General features: G+C 39.3%; 1 protein-coding gene across 1 annotated transcript in view; it reads right to left on the reverse strand.

Annotated features, from left to right (window-relative positions):
* Window positions 1-11,509, reverse strand: part of LOC129730031 (protein peste) — a 43,544-nt gene extending 32,035 nt beyond the window's left edge. Inside the window, exon 1 of the mRNA XM_055688996.1 lies at window positions 11,018-11,509. The gene's annotated coding sequence lies outside the window, so the exon portion shown is untranslated. The remainder of the gene's footprint in view (window positions 1-11,017) is intronic.
* Between the last annotated feature and the right edge of the window lie 3,766 nt (window positions 11,510-15,275).

The following is a 15,275-nucleotide window of genomic DNA, read 5'->3' on the forward strand; positions in this document are numbered from 1 at the left end:
ACCTGCAGAAGTGTGTAGGGGTAAACAGGGTAAGACCGCCCTGCGGGGTAAGACCGCCCACTGTAGTTTTACTAACAAGTTATAAAATAATTGAAAAATTTCTTTAACGTGTCTATCACAGTATAATTACATAACATTTTGCACGTTTTTCTGTTTTGATAGTGCGCGAACGGTCGCAGAAATAATCAAAAACAACCTTTCAGCTGGCAACCAGTCAATGCGCTATTGTTTTGCGGCAACGGGACTTAAGGTTTTTCAGTCTAAAAATCTATTGTTTTGTTCGTGAATATACGTTTATTCGCTTGCCTGAATCTATCTTCTTTCGGGAATATCGAAGGCCGTGAGTAATCTTGTAATTTTGACTACTTTTTCGGTCAAATATGAAAATGTTCCACTGGGGGTAAAGTCGCCCACTATACAAGGGGTAAAACCGCCACGTATCCAACTGCTTGTTGTTTTACTTCAAGACCCAAATGCCTCGACACTACAAAGGGAATATTTACAGGATCAGTAAAGCAACTTCAAGCCACATAAGACATCGATGTTAATCGACCATTTTCAATTTGGTTGAAGCTTTTCTAGTAATATATTTTAACAAGACTTATTTTTGAAAAAAGTAAACCTGTGTGAAAATGGTGTTAATGAACCAAAATAATTTTAGAGCCATGACGGTTTGTTTGATCGGTATGACGTCTCCGGCAGAATTGAAAATAGTAGTTTTTTACTTCCGAAAAAAATACACACTCTAAAAAAATTTAAAGAAAAGATATAAAAATAGAATTAAAAATATATTTTTTTTTCAAATTTATTTGAAAAAATATGTTTTTGCCTGTAAAATCTACAAAAGGTAAGCTAAAATTTTATGGTTGTTGGATCATGGAGTAATAGAAATATTATTTGCTAAATTTTTGTGAAGAATTTTTTTTTGGACGGTTTGTTTGGTGTATAGAGTCGTTGATAATTTTGTTCTTCAAAAAAAAAAAACATAGAAAATTGAAAATATAAATAAACGAAAGAATAATTATTAGTATTTTTCTATACATAATAAGTCTTCAAAAGAATCATACAGACAGGTTTAATGAGTTTTAATTTTTAGCTTAAAGATAGGTATATTATGAATTCAATATCTTGAAAACCCCCAATTCTGAAAAATCTATTTATGTTGAAAACCAAAAAAGTTACCTAAACATTGATCTGAACTTGAATAATCAGAAAACAAAATAAGTTGAAACTTAGAAATTTTTTTTTTCTGCTTTTTTACAGTGTATATTTTATTTAAAAAGAAAAAAAATACCATCCACAACTTTGTCAGAGACACTATACCGATAAAATAAACCGTTTCGGCCCTAAAAATATTGTTCATCCTCAAAAAATGGTGGGCGATCTTACCCCGCTGGTGGGCGGGCTTACCCCGCATGAAAAAGATCTGCACATTTTCAATGAATTTTTAAAAATTGAAAAAAAAAACTGGAAAATAAACAAAAATATTTCAGTTCTTATTTTTTAAATGCGGGTATTGAATAGAAGAACCTCTTAGCGAAGAAAAAATGAAATTGCAGCCGCAACTTTTTTTTTCTATAAACAGAATTGCTTAAGGGGGCGGTCTTACCCCGCTTACCCCTAGTTTTTTCCTAGGTTCTGTAGATTATTGCCAGCGTAGCCCTATATTTGCGCAGTCTTTCTCAAATTGTGTGCAAATTTTTGCTTGCGGATCGCATTTTTTTCGAATTGCGGTAGGTTTTTATTTTTCAGATATCAAGAAAAAAAATCCGGATTTCGAGCAGTTGCATACATACAAATAAATTGAGCCTAATGATCTCGAACGCAACTGGAGAAAGGTCTTTATCGAAGATGAAACTGATTGAAAATAGGTTGCGTACGACTATGAAGAGTGAAAGGCTGTCAAACTTAGCATTGTTAAGTTGAGAGTACAATATTCTGAAGGAGCTGAATGTTGATTATTCAATCAATAAGTTCTCTGCAAAAAAAAAACTCGTAAGAAAAAATTCTAGCAAATTTTTGGTAACTTTTCAATGAGAAATAAGTGTTTTTAACTCGTACGATAAAAAAACGGGTTTGTTTTATTCTGGGGCCCCCACTGTAAACTGGGCCCCGGGCCCCCACAATCGTAAATCCGGCTCTGGTCTCCGGCATGGTGTTTTGGCCAATTAAACTATTGGAAGAGGTAGTTTTCCTTAAGACGAATATCAATCACCCTTCTCTATTTCTCTATGCTCCACACACGCCTCGATCAACCACACACACTACCTTGTGGAAGTAATTTGTAACTGAACGATTGCCTACTCTCACACTTGTATAGCGATATAGTAATCTAATGGGAAGAGAAGACTAGGTGATTCTTTGACCCGCTTTGAATAGCGATGTTACGGATATCATTTTTCAGACATCTGCAGATGCGGATGCAGAAGTAGATGTGAGTTGGTGATTGCAGATATGATAGCTACCGTAATTCGGGCTGACTTTGATATTTTTTTTAATGTTTCTTGAATATGTTGAAAATTTGGTGAAAAAAATAATTTGTGAAAATTTTAAAATGTGTGCTGGCATGTGTTGAACAAGATCCAATCACAATGTTAAAAGTTTGATGGTAATTTCACCATATTTTCCATTGTTCATTTACATTTTCACATCAAATTTTGATCCGAGGTGACTTTAATCACTTCATTGTATTGATGAATTTGAAGTGATATGTGAATTTTTCATTCATCTTAAATAAGTTCATGAACATGAGAAGTGATTTGAGGACTATCCACGTTCCAAATCTTCAGAGCATATGGATAATGATCGTTATAATAATGGATGATTGAGGTTTGTAAATGCCAAAAACTTGTACACGTGGAGTGTAGATGGCTCCTTAGAGGCCCTACATATTCCACATGGACAGTTTGGGAAGTGATTGGCAAATGTCTACGGTTTAAACAAACTCTTTCAATTTATTTGAACTGTTTCCCACCAGGGAAATGGATTCGGATGTCCAAGGTTCACACGTAATTTTTAAAATATATACGGTCGATAGTCCCCGGAGGAGGGAGGGGTGCGGTCTACAATAACTAGAAACGTCTCTACAAAGTGTCTGTTCACCAAGATGCTACGGCTCTAAACAACGTCCAATCTCCAAGTGAGAAGCGGCTGATCAGCGGCTGAGCTACACCCACGCAACTTCAAAGTCGTTGCGCTGCAGGAACTTTGTTGGACAGGACAGATGGTATTAAAACCGGGCAGCTACTTTCTACCCGAGTTGTTGCATCATCAGCGAGCTAGGAACCGGCTTCATAGTACCGGGTGGAATGCGCCAACGCGTGATGGAGTGGCAACCAATCAACGCGAGGAAGTGTACGTTGAAGATAAATGGCACTACCCACATAAAGGAAAATTTGAAAATAAAAAAGAATCGTTTTACGCGCAGCTGGAGCAGGTCTACAATAGCTGCCCGCGATGGGACTTGAAAGTCGTCATTGATGATATGAACGCTCAGGCAGAACTAGATGAAATGTACAGACCGGTAATCGGTTCGTGAAACTTGCAGCCTCCCGTGATGTGATTGTCTGAAGTACTTTCTTTCCCCGCGAAAATATCCACAAAACCACCTGGAGAGCTCCGATCAACAGACAAAGAACCAAAGCAACCACCTTCTAATTGACGGCAGGTTTTTTTTTCGACGTCACCAACGTTCGCATCTACCGCAGTGTGAATATAGGTAGCCTGTGTGCATAGCAGCTGTGTGCATGCGCTCCAAACGCTCGACAGTATATGAAACCCGCCGAAGTCGAACACTGCGACCCAATATTAAGCAACTGTGGGACGCAGGGGTTGCACAGGAATGCGTTACCCCCGGAAGAACAGCTTGGCGCAGCTACTCTTGAAGATGGCTGGAGAAGCATCCGATCCATCATAGGTAGCACTGCTGTAGCGCTACTAGGTACAAGGACACTGAATCATAAAAATGACTGGTTTAACGGCAAATGCAGACGGTTAGTCGAGGAGAAGAACGCAGCACGGGCGAGAATCCTGCTACACCGTACGAGAGTGATCGTGAAACGATACCGGGTACGGAACAACCAACACTTAGTCCTCCGAAGGAAGAGGCGCCAATAAGAGAATCGAGATCCCGTAGCGATGGAAGAGCTAACGAAGCTCGGAAGTTCTACGAGAAGTTGATCAAGTCCCGTAAAGGTTACGTGCCGCAAGCCGATATTTGCAGGAGCTTAGACGGCAACCTCCTTACAGACGCGTGTGAAGTGATCGAAAGGTAGAACCAGCACTTCGATGAGCACGCGAGGACGGTATGGGAGTTGATCTTGGTGCACGAGTAGAAGACAACAGGATTCCAGCTCGCGGTCTCCTGGAATTGGAGGAAAAGATTTGGCCGGCTGAAAAAAAAACAATAAAGCTGCTGGAGTGGACCAACTTCCCAACGAGTTGTTGGAATACGGTGGAGAAACACTGGCTAGAGCCGTGCACTAGGTCATTCCCAACACTTGGGAATAAGAAAGAGTACCGGAGGAGGGGGTGGGGGCTTCGCAGACCATATCGACATAGTGGCTCGGGCCATTGTGAAGATGGTGGATACGTACATCGGACTAAAGGCCAAATACAAACAGGTCGGACTGGTCATCAATGCATCGAAGACGAAATACATGAAAGCAAGAGGTTCACGAGAAGATGGTGATGATAAAATCGAGGTAGTCGACACGTTCATGTACCTGTGCTCACTGGTAACTGCTGACAACGATACCAGCAGAAAAATTCATCGGCGCATTACGGCAGGAAATTGCGCATAATTCGGTCTCTGGATGACGCTTCGATCGAGTAGAATTCGCTGCCGCACCAAGTTGACCATCAACGAGACGTTGGACTATGACATGGAGTATGCTTGTGGAAGATCAACGCGACCTCGTGGTTTCCGAGCGGAAGGTGTTGCGTATCATCTTCGGTAGACTGCAGATGGAGAACGGAACGGGGAGAGGGCGAATAAACCACGCACTGCAGGTTGCGGTGGGCTGGGCATGTATTAAGGATGTAGGATAACAGCCTGGTAAAGATGTTTCTTGAAACCAATCCGTCAGGGATAAGACGGAGAGGTGCATAGCGGGAAAGGTGGATCGATCAGGTGGAAGACGGCCTTCGGACCCTACGCAGACTGCAGAATTGGCGAATTGCAGCCATGGACCGAGTGAAAATGGAGAAGCCTTTTACGCACAGCAAAGACCACACCACGGCGCGGGACTGTTCTGTAAGGTAAGGTAAGGTAAGGATAGTTGGACCAGGAATTATTACGTTGGAAAGCAAGTAAATGAAAGGGAGAGGCTCGAGAAGAACTAACATTCGCCTTCCACGGACGGTGATCATGAATGGCGATAAACTGGAAGTGGTAGATGAGTTCGTATACTTGGGATCTCTGGTTACTGCCGGCAATAACATAAGTAAGGAGATCTAACGACGTATTCAAGCACGGAATCGGACCTTTTTTGACCTATACAAGACGCTTTGATCCAGAATCATGCGGCGCAGCACGAAACTGACGATGTACAAAAACCTAATTAAACCAAAAGTCACGGAGGACATACACGCACTAGCCGTATTTAAACGGAAAGTGTTGCGGACAATATTTGGTGGAGTGCGAACCGAAATCGGAGAGTGGCGCAGGTGTATGAATCACAAGTTACAGGCACTACTTGGAGATTCCCATTGTGGACCTGATGATGATCGTGAGGCTGCGATGGGCTGGACATGTCGCGAGGACGCCGGACGACATTACGGTGAAATCGGTTGTCCTCAAGGACCCCATTGGCACCCGAAACAGAGGGCGTGCTAAGTGGCTTGACCAGGTTGAGGCGAATCTGCGAGTGTCGAGAAACCTAGGGAATTGGCAATGAGTAGTCCAGAACTGAGAAGTGTGCAAGGTTGCATATTCAATTTTGGGATGTCAATTCCATTCAATTGGCCACATGCCGATGCTTCGCTCCACAAGTACAATTTTGAAACATGTTGTACGACAAACTTGCAGTTCTTAAGTAATGCTGCAAGTTTGTCGAAGAAAGCAGTGCTCTAACTCTTATGTTAAAGTGTGTGAGCCATATTCAGCGGGATATTCGGTCAACATTCGCGGTGAATATCATAATACTCACCGCGAATATTGGCTGAATATTGCACTGAATATGAGCTCTCACACTGCAGGTATAAAAGTTAGAGCATTGTAATATTCGATAAACTTGTAGTACTACTTAGGGACTACAAGTTTGTTAAACATCGTTCCTCTAAATTGTACTTGTGGAGCGAGCAATCGGCATGCAGCGAAAAAGCACCTTAAAATTGAACATGCAACCTTGGAAGTGTGTAGGAAAATTCTTGATTCGGTACGAACCACCACGGCCCTAGGCAGCTAATGTAAGAAAGCATTATTTCCATTGGTCAAAAAGTTGAAACTGTGACCGTTCTGAGGCACGTGTTCCCGAATTCCGATTGAGCTGAAATTTTGCATAGGGACTTTTTTCGAGAAGACAAAACTTCTGAGCCCTACCGCTAAGCAAAATTCGAAAAATCGATTTCCATTGACACCCTAGTATTAGCAACCGGCATATATTTAAAAACTTTGACTGCGAAATGACTCACACTTTTTAAAATAGATCTCTAGTTACAACATGTAATATAACAAACGAAAATCAGAATATGTACAAGAAGACGGCACAAAGTGAAGAAAGACAAATAAACAATGACACAGAGCCATGCCGGGTGCTCCATGTAACCGTAGAGAAAGCACCAAGGTAGAGATATTCGCTGTGCGATGCTGGTTTTCATTCGTTGCGTGCCGAATCGAAGATAAGCATCAAACACCGAATGCATGTTAGGTGGGAAGTCCGCTCTTAGAGTAGTCACCAAGTTTGCTGCTAGCTGTGTCAGCATATTTTACTTCAAGACTTCAATTTTAACAACATGTGAGAATCATCAGATCATCAAACTGTCTGTCAATGGAGGTTATTATAGACTTGTCAGAAAAGCTTTACTTTTGAGACATGAAAATAGCCTTAGCCCGTGGAAGCAAATATTAGATGACCTGTTGAGGCCACAGAAGACGGTTGGTGTCTGGTCATAACGTTTGTGCTTGCAAGCAGCGTTTCCACTAAGTTTTTAATAAAATCTGGCAAAACGAAAATGAAAAGTCTGGCAAAAATCTGTCACTCATTTTTGTATAAAATTCCTGGCAGAATTGAAAGTGATGACCTTTTTTTTTGCTCTCGCCGGGTGTAGGTAGGTAAAGGCCAGTCACGGCACCTCTCGCATTAATGACATTTTTGCGAGACGTTCGGATGAAACCTGGCAAATATCTGGCTCATTTACAAATATCTGGCAGATTCTGAGGTTTATCTGTTTGTCTGGCACGCAAACAGAAATCTGGCAAAATCCAGATTTATCTGGCACAATGGCAACGCTGCTTGCAAGTTCGACATTAAAAATTTCCATAGATTTTCGCTATTGAGCAATAAAGTAATAATGAAGATGACTAATCAAGTCACAAAATTGCCCATCATTTTATCTGTTCAACGACATATTGATTATGAAAAATCTATCGTTTGAAATATGCGAAAATGTATGTATGTTTGCCGCATCTCTTATAATTTGTTTTTTTTTTCGCATTCACTGTCCGTTGTATGAATTAAGATTCGCATACGTTCGGCTTAGCGTTAATTCGTTTTAACGACCATACGGTCTCTCATTTTCTATAACAAGCGTACTGTATATCGTATCCGTATGCGTAACGCGGTGACATTCCGATAAGTACATAATATCGTTATGCTTCATGATAAAAATAAAACCATCTAAAAGACCGATAGACCAGACCGTGTATGATTTGACTACGTTAAAGCTTCTGTCGTGATTTAGTTACTTCCTTGCTCCACAACGGAGCGTAAGCTTAAAACGTTGATAGTTTATTAATTCAACCGCTGATATCTGGACTAGAATGTACCTACTAGGGTGGTCGGTACCGACTTTTCGAAAAACCGGTATTTCGGTATTCATAAAAATAAAAACCGGTAAAAAACCGGTATTTTTATTTTTTCAGATTAATACAAACCAGGGGTGACTCATGGTCTTTAAACCTACTTTTTCAACTCCAAAATTCTTAAAATCATAGTTTCGGGAAGTAATGATGATTGTCTTCGAAAAAAAAAACTCTGTACTATTTAAAAATAAAACTAAAAAATAATTAAAGGGTGTCGAACGTCTCCGGAAGTTGTTTTCTTCGGCCGGTTTTCTGCTGCAGTCTTATGCAAAAACCTGCCGAAGTAAGCCACTGCCGAAGACGTTACCTACATAAATTTAATTTTGAAATTTATTTTTTGCTTAGCGTCTCAGGTTGCATCTATGTATGGACGTGTCGCTGCATGATTATGTTTTTGCATTTATGAGTATCTATGCTCCATTACGATCCAGATTTTTTTTTTTGTAAGATTAGGACCTCTGCGACCATTGTTTTGATCTCTTGTGGCATACGATCCAGATACAACACTGGATAACAGTGTTTGAAAAACTCCAATGAATGAATCTAGTGATATGATTACGAAGAACATAATTTCAAAACTCATGTAATAACAAAAAAACATGCAGATTTTTATTTTAACTTTCTTTCGTATCGCAAAGCTTAGTTTCAAATTAGTGAATAACTTTAAAATTCGTAGAAAAACAATATTTGAAACTGTTGAGAAGAGTATATGAATGAAGTAAAAAAAAGAAATCACGATCAGACCAGAATTTACTTTTCACGAATCCGAATGAATCGAAGGTAAATACTTCTTTATTCTGCTCGATGCTCTTTAAACAGTTCGTCCAAATTATTTATTATTATAATTATTTTATTAACTTTAGCTCCTGATGGAGAAACGAAATATGTGGCATATGAACAAGTTTGTAACTGAAGTAGAAATAAATATTTGAAATGAGAGGTTGGTAAAAAATATATAAAAATATAGAAAATGATAGAAAAAGCAGAAACTTTTACACGAGTAAGGCCGGATACATTCAGCTAGATGCTAATAAAAGCCCGCTGCGATACGGGCGACGAAGCTTTGACCATGCTACAGGCTACAGCTATTTAAATTTCACTTCATCAAGGAGCAGTAATTTTTAGGATGAAATTCTTCATTGGTTGGTTATTTCATCCTGTGATCACTTTGTATCAACAAAAATAAATTCCTAATCCAAATTTTATTTATTTATTTATATTTATTTATTGTTTTTAAATAGCACAAAATGAATAGTGACTTGCGTATTTTCGCTGACATGATTGTGATTACTGCCTCAAACTATGATTTCATTATTTGTAGTTAAACTGGTAGGTTTAAAACCCACGCGTTGCCTCTGTGAGTATGAATGTGTAAAGAGATTAGCTGTTATACTTAAACAATGAATGTGTTGCTTTATTGATATGAAGTTTTTTGACATATTATCGATACACACAAACACATCGTCTGAATCCGAGCAGATTGTTAGAAAATAACAAAAATTGATACATAGGCAAGGGTTAATTAATATTTAATGTTGCATATGTCTAAATGTATTTATTATACAGGATGTTAGGGAGCTCACATAAAATCCTTTAATGGGCGATAGAGGACCATATTCGATAAGAAAAAAATCTTTCTACACATGTGGCCAAAATTCAACTACTGCAGAGTTATTTACTATTTTCAGTTTTCGGTTATGTTTGCCTTTAACGAGCAGAAAATTGTGAATTTTTGAGACACTATTGCTTACGAAATTTTTTCAGCTCTCCAAAAGAACCAACATAACTGAGCTAGCTATCATACTTCTTGTGATAGACCTCGTTGAGATGAACATAACCGAAAACTAGAAAAAGAGAATAACTCTTCAGTAGTTAAATTTTGACCATATGCGCAGAAGGATTTTTTTCATCAAATAGGGTCCTCAATCACCCCTTAAAGGGTTTGATTGAAAGTGAGCTACCTTACACCCTGTATACATCATCATGTGATTTGTAACGCCTACCTAAGTGAATAGCATTCATTAGCCTAACAATGATTTATGAATATTGTGACGTTTTTTTTTTTTTCAATTTAAAGAAAAGTACCGAAAATACCGGTTTTTTCGCCTCTCCAATACCGGTATTTCGGTGCTGAAAAATATATCGGTTTTACCGGTTTTACCGGTTTTTGTTTTACCGGTAAACCACCCTAGTACCTACCTAAATCATTTACCTGTGGAGTTTTGTTTCTGTTTATAAATAGTGACCTTCTCTCTGAAGTTACTCGTTGTTGAATTAATAAATCGTTCCCTAACCTTGAGGTTCGCTAATTTAAGTGACTAAGTGTTAAATGATAACAAAGCAGTTTCGCTGAATCAACGTATTAATTACCACTCTTAAAGTGCCGAACACACACCACCACCTGACCTGACGCGCTGAAAAAGCCAATATTAGCAAAAACAAAGGGCAAACAATGATTATCACATTCCCGGTTTTCCAAAAATTAGTAGCTCAGCCCACAAACTTCGTTATCAGGATATAATATACACACTCGCCCCAAAGTGTTGTCAGAGCTTTTATTACTTTCGAAATCGTCCGCAGCTGCGAATGGACAATGCGGGCAGAAAAAAAAATGTAATCCATTCGCGGAACACCTGCTACTTTCGATAGGTTGTGCCGTCAACAGTCACACCGCAGATAACGATTATCAGGTGTCGCTTACCCCGAGATTAGGAATCGCCTGGGCTGCTTACACTGATTGGCTGGAATGTTGGGGTTTCGAAATTAGCAAACTCGACTAATGACACCAGTAGTGAGAGGTGATATAAGCTTTGATCATTCTAACGATTCAGGGAGCTTCATTAACGTTAATGATTGACGTTAACGACACACGTCTTGAAGTTCTCGTCTAAATACTGTCTATTTAGAACTTGTAAATGTTCACCGCTTCGAGCATCATTAAATCCATTATTTCTGAAGCTAATGATCGTAATTTAAGTAAACCATTCCACTAACCTGAAAAACACTTCGTGTTGGAGTATCAAGATTTTCATTAAATGCAAACAGTATAACAAACAAACCAAAACTGTTCACCAAGGCACACTACGATCCAGGAACTTGCATCCTTTACAACTGTCACAGACCGGAAAGATCACAACTACCATCAAGCACGGACAACTTTCCTTCCCACAGTCCCTTTTATGCTCGATCCGCTTTTCCACTCACAGCGTAACGCACAAACGTAAATTTAGCTGTACAACGTAATTGTCAATGAAAATTTGCTCTGCACTCGTTAGATAATTCCTGCACATGAGACTTCACCACGCGCACCGGTTCCGATTGCTAATCAGTGAAAATGATCTTCCGTCGATTTATACACAAGTTACAACAACGGCTGTTGCCATAAAAACAAAAAAATACAAATTAACAGACAGCAATCGGTGATAATGTCGCACAACTGTATAGCGCGGCGACCGTTCTAACACTGACCGCGGGATGCCGCAAAGCGCTACGTATAAACGCAATGAGTGTTTTATTCTCATTGGTATAAACGATTCTCGGTGCCGCGACCGGGAAGATTCAACCAAGAAATCAGTTCTATCAGTGTGCATTCGAGCGTCGCGCACTCCGGGAGATTCATCAAAGAGCGTCAGTGCGCGCGCGCTAATAATTCTCTCGCTTACACTCAGCGTTGCCAGGTCATTTTTTTAAAAATCTGGAAAAGGCAAAATAAAAATCTGGAAAAAATCTGGCGATCATTTCGTGGGGCGAAAGGTTAATTTTTCGGATAAAAGTATTGAGGTACGCAAAATTTGAGGTGACAAAATTGAATATATATTGAAGTGATGACCTTTTTGCGGAACAGAGAAAATAAAATCTGGATAAAATCTGGATCATCCATGAAAAATCTGGATAATTGGACATCAAAGCTGTCTACCTGGATACATGTTCAAAAATCTGGATAATCCAGCTAAATCTGGATACCTGGCAACGCTGCTTACACTAGCTTCATGAGAGAGTATGTTGGCGCAGGCATTTTTTGGCATGTGTTTCTAGTTTGAAAAGCCGCCCGAGGGACGCTTAAAGATACATTTGAACCTTTTTTTTTTTTTTCAAAACAAAGGCAATGCCATGTGCAAGGATCAATCCTTCCTTCCTAAGGACAAAAGAGAAAAAATGGTTTTGATCAGATCAGATATTTATCCTTAAACAGGGCAACAATGTGTTAAAATTATTTTAATGGGTTTGCACTGTCAGTAAACTGCCGGTACCCGCATAACTGTCCCATACTGATTTTGGTCACTGTTGAGTTATCATCGGGAATCGACTTAACTCATATTTTCTGGAAAAAAATTAAAATTGATACTTTTGTATGGAAAAACATGGAAAAAATACCAAGTTGTTTTTGTCCCATATTGAAAGTACCCGCATTACAGTCCCACTGCATAGTGGTGCAAACTGCAAACATATAATTTTACTCCAGATTAGTGTATATCGGATTATCATATATCATACATATCTAAATATAGGATTAAACAAATCCAAACCTCTTTTTTTTAGAAAAATATTTATCTTTTACAGATAAAAATCCTGCACTCGGGAACTCGCCACAGTAACGCTCAAAATAAATTTTAAAGATCTTTTCAAAACTTGTTTATCGCTGTCCAGATTCAAATCTGGCTTGAGTTACATTGAACATTTGGTGTCTCATTACAATCCGATTTGGCTTCAGTGCCACTGACTATCGATTGATTACCGGACACTAGTGCTAGTCCATCAATCAATGCATTAGAAATACATATGTCCAATCCACGGGTAAGCTCAACATTTAGCCTGCAGTCAATTCCTGCCCCGCATTGCATCATGTATCAGTTTCGAATTAACGTGTCCGTGCTGCAATCCGGCAGTCCGGTTCTTGCAGGTCTTCTAAGTCGACCTATCGAGCAGTTTCTGTACTGCTATCTACGCACGCAGTCTGTCACGGAAACGACCCGAAAGGAGAATTCTAGCACGTGCTCTCATTTGCTTCGGTGCTTCGGTTTGCAGAAAAAACTTTCACAATGTATACCAGAAAAATTAACAGGATTTACATGCTACACTTTCCCTTTCGTTTGAGTTCGGGTCTCCCTTGGAGAAAAACGAATGACGCAATATAACCGCCTTTTTTCGTCGGCTGTATTTCCATCAGGGTCTCCGGGGAATTAGTGACGAAACGAAGAACGAGGGCAGCTTGCCGGTAGGATGACGGTCGTTATGTTCAAGGTTAGGATGTCATTTCCAATGGGACGCGCTACCCCTCGGCCGGAATGCTTGCGCAATGATCGGGAACTTTGACTATATGCCGAGAAACAATTCAGGTAGGCTTTTGAAGTTAAATAAATGGTTAACGAAGCATGCACTGATACAAGCTGAGACATTCGGTGACGTTGGCGTTTTAAAAAGAAGCCGTATTATTAGAACATTTCTGTATATTGGTCAACTCCTGTGCCTAAAATGTGAATTAATCCGGCTAATATTTAGTAAACTTCCACTATTTTCTCACCGGGAAAAAAACTGTAATTTGAAACGTGTTGAGTATTTTAATGTAGGAAGATACAAATTTTAAATGGTTATTATGTCCAAGGTTGATAAATCTTTCCCAGATTTCCCAATGGCTTCAAATTGGGAAAGGATGCGTGCCATTCAGAAGTGCTGATAAAACACGGTAAATTTTTGTTGCACCACTTCTGAACAACCAATCCCTTATGCGCTGGCGCTGAATCTTGTTGAAAGCAAAAACTTTCTTCTCCAAATAATTCTTTGAAACGATGCAGCAAATGGTCCTCAATGAAGTGTTGTGGATAGTACTCGTTATTAATTTTCACACCCCTGTCGGTGAACAGCAGTGGTGACTTTCCGAAGCATTCTGGAACCGTTCCACTCCTCTTATCGGCTGGAACATCACGAAGACATGTTCCATACACACGATCATTCTGCTCGTTCAAAACAGCCTCTAACGTAAACAATTTTTCATCTGAAAAAAAATGTTATGAGCAGCGTGCGTTTTCAGTAGCAATCTGGCAACCCTGTCGACAATTCATTCTACAAGAAAATCCATGAATCTTTTGCTTCTTGAAAGTTCCATATTCAAAGTAATATTTGATTGTTTTATGCATCATGTTTTATGACTCATGTTCGTTTCATGAATTTTTCTAGCGTTCTTTCTTTCTTTAACCGTTTTGATCACCGCTGCAGTATGAATACTCCGTTTTTTACCGGTATCTGCTTGAGGACAACCATGCCAATTTCCCCGAATCGTTTGATAGTCCACAAATATTCTGTTCAAATTCTGAAATGATAGCTGCCTTCTGATCTGTATGTTACTCATTTCCTAAACCACGTGGTCATATTTTGATTACTTTTCATAACCCCCCGTACCCCCCCCCCCCCCCCGGGTTCTTTCGTGATCTTTTGGCGACTTTAACCACGTGGTCTTTTCATTTGTCAAGTGCCAAAAATTCGCTTAAATTTTTTACATTTTTTTGATCAAACTTTCAGAGGCACTCAAATGTGTGTATCACTTTCTCGGTGATATCCTGCTAGTTACTTCGGATTTTTTCGCTTGGGAAATTTGTGTTTGTCCTAATAAACCGAGATGTTTGTTTTTGGAGAAGTGTTTGACTCCAGTTTGACGAGGAGTTCGTTGAAAATTCATTCCATATGTAGGGGTAAACAGGGTAAGACCGCCCACCGTAGTTTTACTATCAAGTTATGTAATAATTGAAAAAAAAATTTAACGTGTCTATTTCAGTACAATTACGTAACATTTTGCACCCCGTTCTGTTTCGATAGTGCGCGAACGGTCACAGAAATAATCAAAAACAACCTTTCAGCTGGCAACCAGTCAATGCGCTATTGTTTTGCGGCAACGGGACTTAAGGATTTTCTATCTAAAAATCTATTGTTTTGTTCGTGAATATACGTTTAATCGCTTGCCTGAATCTGTCTTCTTTCGGAAATATCGAAGGCCGTGAGTAAACTTTTAATTTTGACTACTTTTTCGGTAAAAAATGAAAATGTTCCACTGGGGGTAAAGCCGCCCACTATACATGGGGTAAAACCGCCACGTATACAACTGTTTGTTGTTTTACTTCAAGACCCAAATGCCTCGACACTAAAAAAGGAATATTTACAGGATCAGTAAAGCAATTTCAAGCCACATAAGTCATCGATGTTAATCGACCATTTTCGATTTGGTTGAAGCTTTCTAGTAATATTTTTTTAACAAGACTAA

This window comes from Wyeomyia smithii, chromosome 3, assembly GCF_029784165.1.
Source record: "Wyeomyia smithii strain HCP4-BCI-WySm-NY-G18 chromosome 3, ASM2978416v1, whole genome shotgun sequence".
Taxonomy (NCBI): Eukaryota; Metazoa; Arthropoda; class Insecta; order Diptera; family Culicidae; genus Wyeomyia; species Wyeomyia smithii.